The sequence below is a fragment of the Elephas maximus genome, chromosome X, assembly GCF_024166365.1.
Source record: "Elephas maximus indicus isolate mEleMax1 chromosome X, mEleMax1 primary haplotype, whole genome shotgun sequence".
NCBI classification, from domain to species: Eukaryota; Metazoa; Chordata; class Mammalia; order Proboscidea; family Elephantidae; genus Elephas; species Elephas maximus.
The window spans coordinates 139,128,664-139,141,528 of record NC_064846.1 but is presented as its reverse complement, the minus strand read 5'-3'; positions in this window follow the sequence as shown (position 1 = coordinate 139,141,528).

The following is a 12,865-nucleotide window of genomic DNA, read 5'->3' as shown; positions in this document are numbered from 1 at the left end:
GCATAGTGGTTAAGAGCTATGTCTGCTAACCAAAAGGTCAGCAGTTCAAATCCACCAGGTGCTCCTTGGAAACTCTATGGGGCAGCTCTACTCTGTTGTATAGGGTCTCTATGAGTCAGAATCGACTCGACAACAACAGGTTTGTTTGTTTGTTTGTCTTTTGGTAGTTAAAAGGGAATATCTGGTGACATAGTGGTTAAGAGCTGTGGCTGGTAACCAAAAGGTCAGCAGTTTGAATCCACCAGGCACTCCTTAGAAACCCTATGATGAAGTTCTACTCTGTCCTATAGGTCACGATGAACTGGAATCAAATCAATGGCAATGGGTAATAGTAAAAGCCTAGATTGCCTTGAAGATATTGTTGGTAGAATTATAGATGTCAAAAGTGATTCTGATGAGGGCTCAGAAGGAAGTGAGGAGAGAAATAGAGAAAGTCTCTGTCATCTTAGAGAATATATATGGTGCCAGCAACAGAATGTTGCTAGAAATGTGGATGTTAAATGTACTTCTGGTGAGGCTTCAAAAGAAAATGATGAACGTGTGATTGGACAATGGAAGAAGGGTGATGATTTTTATGCAGTGGCAGAGAACTTATCTGAATTATGTTCAAATGTTTGGTGGAAGGTAGAACTTGTAGTGATGAACTTGGATATCTGGCTGATGAGATTTCTAAGCAAGATCTTAAAGGGGTCACATGGTTTCTCCTCACCACGTATAGTAAAATGGGAGAGGAAAGAGATGGGCTTAAAAATGAACTCAGCAAAATGATAACAAAACTTAAAGATTTGGAAAATTCTGTTGTAAAAAGTAGGGACACAAAATGTTGACTGCAAAATGGAAATAATTCTTCTCAGGAAGCTTGCAGCATAGACACATACACATGCACACACAACAAACTTCTCATCTGCCGTTCTAAATGCTTCATGGCATTTTCATCTTGACTTTATAATCGGGGAAGTCTTTCTTGTTTTTAATTAGAGAAATAATTGGGAAATGTTCTAGCAAAATAGATAATAGGAAGGAATTTCTCCCTGAAAACACACTGTTGTTTGGTAATCTCAAATCCCTGCCTCTCATGATTAAATTTGTGAGGCCAACCAGTGACATCAGTTGCGGTAGCCATTCTTAGCTTTTTTCTTTTTTGCTGCCTGACCTTTATCCAGTAGCTAATCTTACCTCCTACTCTTGCTAGATAGCAAGTGGAGGAACAACTATATCACATATTTGGAATTTTTTTTTTTATAAGCAATGGGCTAGGAGCAAGTTGAGTCCACCTCTCCTTTCTAGCTCTGGCTCAAACTGACTCACACAAAGAAATTAGGGCTGTCATTACCACGAAGAAAGAAGAGCCAGGAGTGGAGTACATCCTTTGGACCCGGGGACCCTGTGCTGAGAAGCTCCTAGACCAGGGGAAGATTGATGACAAGGACCTAAAATCGACAGAGAAAGAAATCTTTCTCCTGGAGGTGACACTCTGAATTTGGACTTCTAGCCTCCTAAACTGTGAGAGAATAAATTTCTGTTTGTTAAAGCCGTCCACTTGTGACATTTTTATTACAGCAGCACTAGATAACTAAGACACTTACCTATAAAATGAGGGTTGGACAAATAATCCCAAAATGTCCCTTCCCGTTCTAATAGTGCATGGGTCAGCTGTCTCTTACTAGGAGTGGAAGTAGAGATCCACTCCATCCTCACTGATGATCATTTATTTACTGATCACACATTTATTGCAACCTAATGATCTCTCTCACATGTCACTACGTTATTTGTTTACATATGTCTTCCCGTTATACCTTGAGACCCTCAATGACAGCAGGAGTTTATTTTATTCATGTTGTGTCCCTATCATGTAATGGGCCCTCAGTGAATCTTGCTCGAAGGAATATGTGGTTCTTGCAATATTGTTATGTTAGCGGCAGATAAGTGACTGGCAGTAGTGGCTGGTTGATAGAAAAATATTGATGACTTAAATCAATGTTTGTTATTTCCTTATGATGAGCCTAGCAGCATGTCATGATTCTGGAAGACTCAGAGGAAATAGAAGACACAGTTCCTGACCTCATTAAGCACAACTCTGTTTGGGAAAGGTGGGCAAGTTTTTGCAAAAAACAGATGAATGAGAGACCAAAAAGGAAATATACTTCCAGCCAGCCACATGCTCTTACAACTGCCATGATAAGATGTGAAATAATTGTCTTTCCACTGGGGTGAACAAATAACCGTTTATAGTTGAAGAGCCCCAAGTCATAAGTAAATACCACACATCCATCAGCAGTTGTTGCAGCCTGGTGAGGCAGGAGAATGTACGGATTAGGCTCGCAGTCTCCAGAGGCAACGCACACCTTATTAGCTTTGTTACCTTGGGAAAGTTAATTAACCTCTTTGTACCTGAGTTTTCTCATGTGTAAAGTGGGGAGTAATAATAGAATTTACCTCATAAGGCCATTGTGAGTATCACGTGAGTTGGTACAAGTAAAGAAAATGACTTGGCATTCAGTTACCACATTATCAATGTTTGCTGTCATTATTATTACTGAATATATCATATTACTGAGGTTATCAAAACGCTAATGCCTAATTTCTGATATTCTTAAGGAAATAAAAACCAGAGTCCTTGGCAAGAGTTGCGCACACACACACACACACACAAACACAGATAATTTAAGAATGCAGAAATTTGTCACAGGTGATCTTGCAGTGTATAATTCTCGGGATGAGGCTATCGATGAGTCTATGTGGTCATCCAGTCTGGAATTTTCAATAACCAAACTTCCTTTGCAAGAGTTTTCAAAACAAATTAGTGTAATAAATTCTCCTGTTCCTCGTCTGGCATAATAAGGCTACAGTTTATGTCCATGTCAAGCAAGAATCAAATACAGACACAATAAAAAACCCAAACCAAATCTTTTGCCGTCAAGCAACACTATAGGACAGAGTAGAACAGCCCCATAGGGTTTCCAAGGTTGTAATCTTTATGGAAGCTGACATTTTTCTCCCATGAAGTGGCTGGTGGGTTTAAATTGCAGACTTTTTGGTTAACAGCTGAGCGCTTTAACCACTGCACCACCAGGACTCCTACAGACACAATACAGATATTTTAAGTTTCAGTCTTAGAGCAAGGGTATGAATGATACCCTGTTACTTCTTTCCCAAGACATGCTCCTCTAGGCCACCACTTGGGGGACGAATATGTATCCTGGCACACTGCTGGCCAGAGTGGATTCATCAGGATGCGAACGATGCTTCAGCATCAGGACTCCTCACTTACGTGGGCCCCTGGGGATGCTGGGAGTTGCTGAAAGCTGCAGATTGTCTTAGGTGGGGCGAGGAAGCCTGATTATAATCACGCAGCCTGTCCATGCAAGCACTGATGGCAAATTGCCTCAAGTTTCTCAGACAGAGGGACCTGAATTTCCAAGACTACAGAAATTTGTCATTTTTTCTCACTTTAGATAAGTATTCAATTTCCTGTGCAATTTTGTATTCATTTCCTTAAAAAACACTGTATATGCTTCAGATCCCACACAATCTGGAGCTGCCTTGCTATTGCTCTTGCCCTAACTTCTACTATTTTCTCTCAGACCCTTTCCCCATCCCACCCATCCTGTTTAATTTCTGTTCTTCTCCTCACTTCTAATCAGTGGAAGAGAAGGAAATATTTCCAAATTTTCTTTTTTACAAATCGGTGAAAGTTGATGTAAACTGGGACTGCAGATTTGATTTAAAATATCCACGAAAGGAAGAGACAGTGTTCTGTGTTTAAAACTGCACTATATTTGAATAGATGCTAAAGCAGTTTTCTTTTTTTTTTTTTAAGTTACAAATGATCTAGGTCTCCAAGGCCATCCCATGGGTGGACCAATTATAGTCTGTCCTGCTGATTTCAGGATCATGCAGTAAACTAGTTTTTATTGTACAATCCTCATTAACTGTAGAATAAACCTGGTTGTCGCTTATTTCCTAGATTGCCAAGTCGGTCTTAGAACATTCTCGTCCCTTTGCTGAACATTGGTGTACATATGTCTGTTTGAATCATTGCTTTCCATTCCTGTGGATACATATCTAGGAGAGAAATTGCTAGGTCAGGTGCTAATTCTGTGTTTAACTTTTTCAGAGTTTCTTTACTGAGTTAAGAAAATCAGTTTTGGAATATAGGAGGATAAATGTTTCTGGTTTGGTCAGAGGACTGGTATGAGAAGAAATAAGAACCAGACCCTCAGGAGCCCCAACTGTGATTGTGCAGGGTAATTAGGGTTTGGCTGACTTGTTCTCTTAGGGAAAATTCACTACCCACAATGCTGTGTAAGCAAAAATGGAGCCACCAAAATTTCTCCTTTCCCTGAGACTGTTCCAGAAGGATGTTTATTTTCAGACTGTGACCCTGATTCTTCAGTTTATAACAAGACTCAGCTGAAGCTGTTTAAGGGAGGACCCAGTAAACATTTTCAGCCATATTCTAGTAGCCTAGCTTAGAGACAACACATACCCACATACACATTCACATACACACAGGAAAACACAAATATACACACATTCTATTTATTTCAGTAGAAATACACTTGTTTTCTTATTGCCAAAACTCTGACCCAGGAATGCCACAAACCCTTTCTTTATGTTATTTTTTAACTCTACACTCTAAAATCACAACTAGCTAAAATGCTCTCTGCTCGTGAATAGGTGATTCTCACTCCTAAACTCAAAGTCTGTGCTTATGTAAACATAGCCATTGTTTTCTTTTCCTTGGTGGGGACTAGCTCACAGAAATTGAGTATTGCTGCCTACCCCTTTTGAATAAATAGCTATCAACCCAAATCGACTGGTTTCTCAAGGTGGTCAGACTAAAGTGCCTCACATTCTAAGCACTAAGGCAGGAAGACGGATAATTTAGCTGTGGAAACACATAAAGATGTTTGCTTTTATTACTATCATCATCATCTTTTTCATCATCATCATCATATCCTATACATATAAAACAGCATGTGCACCATATACAACACTTTTAAAGAATAGTGAAGTGAACAAAACAAACGTTAGCCGATACAGTGGCTTTGTGTGATTATAAAACTCCCTGCTTCAGGCTGTGTGTCAAATTCGGGTATCGCCATGTGTCCCATTCTGGGACTTAGGCTGAAGTGTCAGTGGGTACCAAAGACACATTCTTCTCAAGAGAGAAATCGGATGCACAATGCCTCTTAAGATCTCGGTTTGGAGCTGGCAAGCTGTCACTTTAACCCATTTTCTATCGGCCAAAGCAAATGACATGGTCAAGTCCAGCACCGGTGGGATTTAAACCGGGAAGTATATTTCTCTCAAGAAGACTGAGGTGGGAGACAAACGTCTATGTACTATTATTTTCCATGGTCTTTTTTCTACTTCCTCATTCCTCTCTTCTCCTAGCTGCTGGTAACCACTAATCTTTTGCCTCTATGGATTTGCCTATTGTAGATATTTCATGTAAGTGTGATCATAAAATTTTATCATACGAAATTGTTTTTTGTGTTTGACTTACTTCACTCAGCATAGTGTCTTCAAGGCACATCCATGTGGTGGCATGTATGAGAACTTCATTTCTCTGTATTTCTGAATAATATTCTGTTGTATGTGTATACCACATTTGGTTTATCCATTCATCTGTTGATGGGCACTTGGGTTGCTTCCACCTTTGGCTCTTTGAATAACGCTGCAATGAACATCAGTGTACATGTGTCCATTTGAGGCACTGCTTTCAATTCTTTTTTTTTCTTTTTATTTATTTAAACTAATTTTTATTGTGCTTTAAGTGAAAGTTTACAAATCAGGTCAGTCTCTCATACAAAAACTTACATACACCCTCCTATACAGTCTTAATTGCTCTCCCTCTGATGAGACAGCAGTGGCTCCCTCCGCTCTCTTTCCTCATGTCCATTTGGGTAGCTTCTGGCCACCTCTGCCATTTCATCTCCCCTCCAGACAGGAGATGCCAAGGTAGTCTCATGTGTCAACTTGATCCAAGAAGCTTGTTTTTCACCAGTCTCATTTTCCATCCCCTATTCCAGTCCAACCCCTGTCTGAAGAGTTGGCTCTGGGAATGGTTCCTGCCCTGGGGTAACAGAAAGTCTGGGGTCCATGGCCTCCGAGGTTCCTCCAGTCCCAGTCTGACCATTAAGTCTGGTCTTTTTACGAGAATCTGGGGGCTCCCTCAGGGTATCTCTGTTGAGTTCCCTGTCAGGGCAGCCATCGGTTGTGGCCAGGTACCATCTAGCTCTTCTGGTCTCAGGCTGATGTAGTCTGTGGTTTATGTCATCCTCTTTGTCTCTTGGGCTCATAATTATTTTGTACCTTTGGTGTTCTTCATTCTTCCTTTTTCCAGGTGGGTTGAGAATTGATGCATCTTAGATGGCCGCCTGCTAGCCTATAAGACCACAGACTCCACTCTCCAAAGTGGGATGCAGAATGTTTTCTTAATAGATTTTATTATGCCAGTGGACTTAGATGTCCCCTGAAACCATGGTCCTCAAAACCCCACCCCTGCTATGCTGGCCTTTGAAGTCTTCAGTTTTTTAAGGAATCTTCTTTGGTTTTGGTTTAGTCCATTCGTGTTGACCTCCCCTGTATTGTGTATTGTCTTTCCCTTCACCTAAAATGAAACTTATCTACTATATAATTAGTGAATACCCCTTTCCCTCCTTCCTGCCCTCCTGCCTCTCGTAACCATCAAAGAGTATTTTCTTCTCTGCTTAAACTGTTTCTCCAGTTCTTATAATAGTGGTCTTTTACAGTATTTGTCCTTTTGCAATTGACTGATTTAACTCAGCATAATGTCTTCCAGATTTCTCCATGTAATGAAATGTTTCATGGATTCAACATTGTTCTTTATCGATGCGTAGTATTCCGTTGTATGAATACACCATAGCTTATTTTTCCATTCATCCGTTGATGGGCACCTTGGTTGCTTCCAACTTTTTGCTATTGTAAACAGTGCTGCCATGAACATGGGTGTGCATATATCTGTTCGTGTAAAGGCTCTTATTTCTCTAGGATATATTTCAAGGAATGGGATTGCTGGATCATATGGTAGTTCTATTTCTAGCTTGTTAAGGAAGTGCCAAATTGATTTCCAAAGCGGTTGTACCATTTTACATTCCCACCAGCAGTGTATAAGTGTTCCGATCTCTCTACAACCTCTCCAACATAGATTATTTTGTGTGTTTTTGGATTAATGCCAGCCTTGTTGGAGAGAGATGGAATCTCATTGTAGTTTTGATTTGCATTTCTCTAGACGGCACTGTTTTTTTTTTTTTAATGGCTAATGATCAAGAGCATTTCCTCATGTATCTGTTAGCCACCCGAATGTCTTCTTTAGTGAACTGCTTTTTCATATCCTTTGCCCATTTTTTAATTGGGTTATTTGTCTTTTTGTAGTTGATTTTTAGCAGAATCATGTAGATTTTAGAGATCAGGTGCTGGTTGGAGACGTCATAGCTGAAAACTTTTTCCCAGTCTGTAGGTAGTCTTTTTACTTTTTTGGTGAAGTCTTTGGATGAGCATAGGTGTTTTCAGTTCTTTTGAATACACACCTAGGAATAGAATTGCTAGGTCATATGCTAATTCTATAATTAATTTTTTCAGGAATTGGCAAACTATTTTCCACGGCAGCATTTTGTATTCCCAAGAGCAATGCACAAATGCTCCCATTTTTCTACATCCTTGACAACAGGATTGTTATTTTCTGCTTTCATTTTTTTTATAATTTTCCTTTTATTTTTATTATAGCCATCTTAGCGGGTATGAAGTAGCATCTCATTGTGGTTGTGATTTCCATTTCTGTAATGACTAGTGATGCTGAAGATCTTTTCATGTGTGTATTAGCTATTTGTATATCTTCTTTGGAGAAATGTATATTCAAATCCTCTGCCCATTTTTTATTTGGGTTGTTATTTTTTTAAGGGTTTTTTATATATTCTGTTTATAAAACCCTTACGTGATATATGGTTTCCAAATATTTTCTCCCATTCTCTAGGATGCCTTTTCACTTACTTGATAATGTCCCTTGATGAACGAAAGTTTTTAACTTTGATGAAATCAGTTTATCTGCCTTTTCTCTTGTTGCTCATGCTTTTTGTGTCCTATCTATGAATCCATTGACTAAAAGTAGGTTCTGAACCTTTACTCCTGAGTTTTCTTTCAAGAGTTTTATGGTTTTAGCTTTTATATTTAAATTAATTTTTGTATATGGTATGAGGTATTGGCTCAACTACAGTCTTTTATATGTGGAGATCCAGTTGTCCCAGTACCATTTGTTGAAGAGATTATTCTTTCCACCATTGAATGGATTTGGCACCCTGATCAAAATCGAATGACCATAGATGTATGAGTTTATTTCTAGATTCTCAATTCTAATACATTGGTCTATATGTCTATCCCTATACCAGTACCAAACTATTTTTATAACTGTAGCTTTGTAATATGTTTTGAAATCAGGAAGTATGAGTCCTCCTATTTTTTCTTTTGTTTCTTCAAGATTGTTTTGGCTATTCAAGGCCTCTGATAATTCCAGAAGATTTTGAGAATTGACTTTTTCATTTCTTAAAAAAAAGGCTGTTGGAAATTTGGTAGGAATTGTGTTATATCTGTAGGTCACTTTAGGTAGATTTGGCATGATAACAATAATAAGTCTTCCAACCCGTTAAACACCAAATAACTTTCTATTTTTTGAGTTCTCCTTTAACTTCTTTAAGCAGCATTTTAGGTTAAAAGTTTTTCCTTCCCTTAATTAATTTAGTCCTAGATATTTTATTCTTTTAGATGCTATTGTAAATGGAATTGTTTTTTAAATTTTCTTTTCAAACTGTTCATTATTGGTATATAGAAACAACTGATTTCTACGTGTTGATTTTGTACCCTAAAATTACTGAACATGTTCATTGTGTCTAATAGATTTTTTGTGAATTCTTTTGGATTTTTTTTTATAACTTTTATTAAGCTTGAAGTGAACGTTTACAAATCCAATCAGTCTGTCACATATAAGTTTACATACATCTCACTCCCTACTCCCACTTGCTCTCCCCCTCTTGAGTCAGCCCTTTCAGTCTCTCCTTTCGTGACAGTTTCGCCGGCTTCCCTCTCTCTCTATCCTCCCATCCCCCCTCCAGACAAGAGTTGCCAACACAATCTCAAGTGTCCACCTGATATAATTAGCTCGCTCTTCATCAGCATCTCTCTTCCACCCGCTGACCAGTCCCTTTCATTTCTGATGAGTTGTCTTCGGGGATGGTTCCCGTCGTGTGCCAACAGAAGGTCTGGGGAGCATGGCCGCCGGGATTCCTCTAGTCTCAGTCAGACCATTAAGTTTGGTCTTTTTATGAGAATTTGGGGTCTGCATCCCACTGATCTCCTGCTCCCTCAGGGGTCCTCTGCTGTGCTCCCTGTCAGGGCAGTCATCGATTGTGGCCAGGCACCAACTAGTTCTTCTGGTCTCAGGATAATGTAGGTCTCTGGTTCATGTGGCCCTTTCTGTCTCTTGGGCTCTTAGTTGTCGTGTGGCCTTGGTGTTCTTCATTTTCCTTTGCTCCAGGTGGGTTGAGACCAATTGATGCATCTTAGATAGCCGCTTGTTAGCATTTAAGTCCCCAGACGCCACATTTCAAAGTGGGATGCAGAATGATTTCATAATAGAATTATTTTGCCAATTGACTTAGAAGTCCCCGCAAACCATGTTCCCCAGACCCCCGCGCTTGCTCCGCTGCATTCATTTTATCCCCGAAACTTCTTTGCTTTTGGTCCAGTCCAGTTGAGCTGACCTTCCACGTATTGAGTGTTGTCTTTCCCTTCACCTAAAGCAGTTCTTATCTACTGATTAATCAATAAAAAACCCTCTCCCACCCTCCCTCCCTCCCCCCCTCGTAACCACAAAAGTATGTGTTCTTCTCAGGTTTACTATTTCTCAAGATCTTATAATAGTGGTCTTATACAATATTTGTCCTTTTGCCTCTGACTCATTTCGCTCAGCATAATGCCTTCCAGGTTCCTCCATGTTATGAAATGTTTCACAGATTCGTCACTGTTCTTTATCGATGCGTAGTATTCCATTGTGTGAATATACCACAATTTATTTATCCATTCATCCGTTGATGGACACCTTGGTTGCTACCAACTTTTTGCTATTGTAAACAGAGCTGCAATAAACATGGGTGTGCATATATCTGTTTGTATGAAGGCTCTTGTATCTCTAGGGTATATTCCCAGGAGTGGGATTTCTGGGATGTATGGTAGTTCTATTTCTAACTGTTTAAGATAACGCCAGATAGATTTCCAAAGTGGTTGTACCATTTTACATTCCCACCAGCAGTGTATTAGAGTTCCAATCTCTCTGCAGCCTCTCCAACATTTATTATTTTGTGTTTTTTGGATTAATGCCAGCCTTGCTGGTGTGAGATGAAATCTCATCGTAGTTTTAATTTGCATTTCTCTAATGGCTAATGATCGAGAGCATTTTCTCATGTATCTGTTGGCTGCCTGAATATCTTCTTTAGTGAAATGTGTGTTCATATCCTTTGCCCACTTCTTGATTGGGTTGTTTGTCTTTTTGTGGTTGAGTTTTGACAGAATCATGTACATTTTAGAGATCAGGCGCTGGTCGGAGCTGTGGTAGCTGAAAATTCTTTCCCAGTCTGTAGGTGGTTTTTTTACTCTTTTGGAGAAGTCTTTAGATGAGCATAGGTGTTTGATTTTTAGGAGCTCCCAGTTATCGGGTTTCTCTTCATCATTTTTGCTAATGTTTTGTATTCTGTTTATACCTTGTATTAGGGCTCCTAGGGTTGTCCCAATTTTTTCTTCCATGATCTTTATCGTTTTAGTCTTTATGTTTAGGTCTTTGATCCACTTGGAGTTAGTTTTTGTGCATGGTGTGAGGTACGGGTCCTGTTTCATTTTTTTGCAAATGGATATCCAGTTATGCCAGCACCATTTGTTAAAAAGGCTATCTTTTCCCCAATTAATTGACACTGGTCCTTTGTCAAATATCAGCTGCTCATACGTGGATGGATCTATGTCTGGGTTCTCAATTCTGTTCCATTGGTCTATGTGCCTGTTGTTGTACCAGTACTAGGCTGTTTTGACTACTGTGGCTGTATAATAGGTTCTGAAGTCAGGTAAAGTGAGGCCTCCCACTTTCTTCTTCTTTTTCAGTAGTGCTTTGTTTATCCGGGGCTTCTTTCCCTTCCATATGAAATTGGTGATTTGTTTCTCTATCCCCTTAAAATATGACATTGGAATTTGGATCGGAAGTGCGTTAAATGTATAGATGGCTTTTGGTAGAATAGACATTTTTACTATGTTAAGTCTTCCTATCCATGAGCAGGGTATGTTTTTCCACTTAAGTATGTCCTTTTGAATTTCTTGTAGTAGAGCTTTGTAGTTTTCTTTGTATAGGTCTTTTACATCCTTGGTAAGATTTATTCCTAAGTATCTTATCTTCTTGGGGGCTACTGTGAATGGTATTGATTTGGTTATTTCCTCTTCGGTGTTCTTTTTGTTGATGTAGAGGAATCCAAGTGATTTTTGTATGTTTATTTTATAACCTGAGACTCTGCCAAACTCTTCTATTAGTTTCAGCAGTTTTCTGCAGGATTCCTTAGGGTTTTCTGTGTATATAATCATGTCATCTGCAAATAGTGATAACTTTACTTCTTCCTTGCCAATCCAGATACCTTTTATTTCTTTGTCTAGCCTAATTGCCCTGGGTAGGACTTCCAGCACGATGTTGAATAAGAGCGGTGATAAAGGGCATCCTTGTCTGGTTCCCGTTCTCAAGGGAAATGCTTTCAGGTTCTCTCCATTTAGAGTGATATTGGCTGTTGGCTTTGCATAGATGCCCTTTATTATGTTGAGGAATTTTCCTTCAATTCCTATTTTGGTAAGAGTTTTTATCATAAATGGGTGTTGGACTTTGTCAAATGCCTTTTCTGCATCAATTGATAAGATCATGTGGTTTTTGTCTTTTGTTTTATTTATGTGATGGATTACATTAATGGTTTTTCTGATATTAAACCAGCCTTGCATACCTGGTATAAATCCCACTTGATCAGGGTGAATTATTTTTTTGATGTGTTGTTGGATTCTATTGGCTAGAATTTTGTTGAGGATTTTTGCATCTATGTTCATGAGGGATATAGGTCTATAATTTTCTTTTTCTGTAATGTCTTTACCTGGTTTTGGTATCAGGGAGATGGTGGCTTCATAGAATGAGTTGGGTAGTGTTCCGTCATTTTCTATGCTTTGGAATACCTTCAGAAGTAGTGGTGTTAACTCTTCTCTAAAAGTTTGGTAGAACTCTGCTGTGAAGCCGTCCGGGCCAGGGCTTTTTTTGTTGGGAGTTTTTTGATTACCGTTTCAATCTCTTTTTTTGTTATGGGTCTATTTAGTTGTTCTACTTCTGAATGTGTTAGTTTAGGTAGGTAGTGTTTTTCCAGGAATTCATCCATTTCTTCTAGGTTTTCAAATTTGTTAGAGTACAATTTTTCATAATAATCTGAAATGATTCTTTTAATTTCATTTGGTTCTGTTGTGATGTGGTCCTTCTCGTTTCTTATTCGGGTTATCTGTTTCCTTTCCTGTATTTCTTTAGTCAGTCTAGCCAATGGTTTATCAATTTTGTTAATTTTTTCAAAGAACCAGCTTTTGGCTTTGTTAATTCTTTCAATTGTTTTTCTGTTCTCTAATTCATTTAGTTCAGCTCTAATTTTTATTATTTGTTTTCTTCTGGAGCCTGATGGATTCTTTTGTTGCTCACTTTCTATTTGTTCAAGTTGTAGGGACAGTTCTCTGATTTTGACTCTTCTTTTTGTATGTGTGCATTTATCGATATAAATTGGCCTCTGAGCAC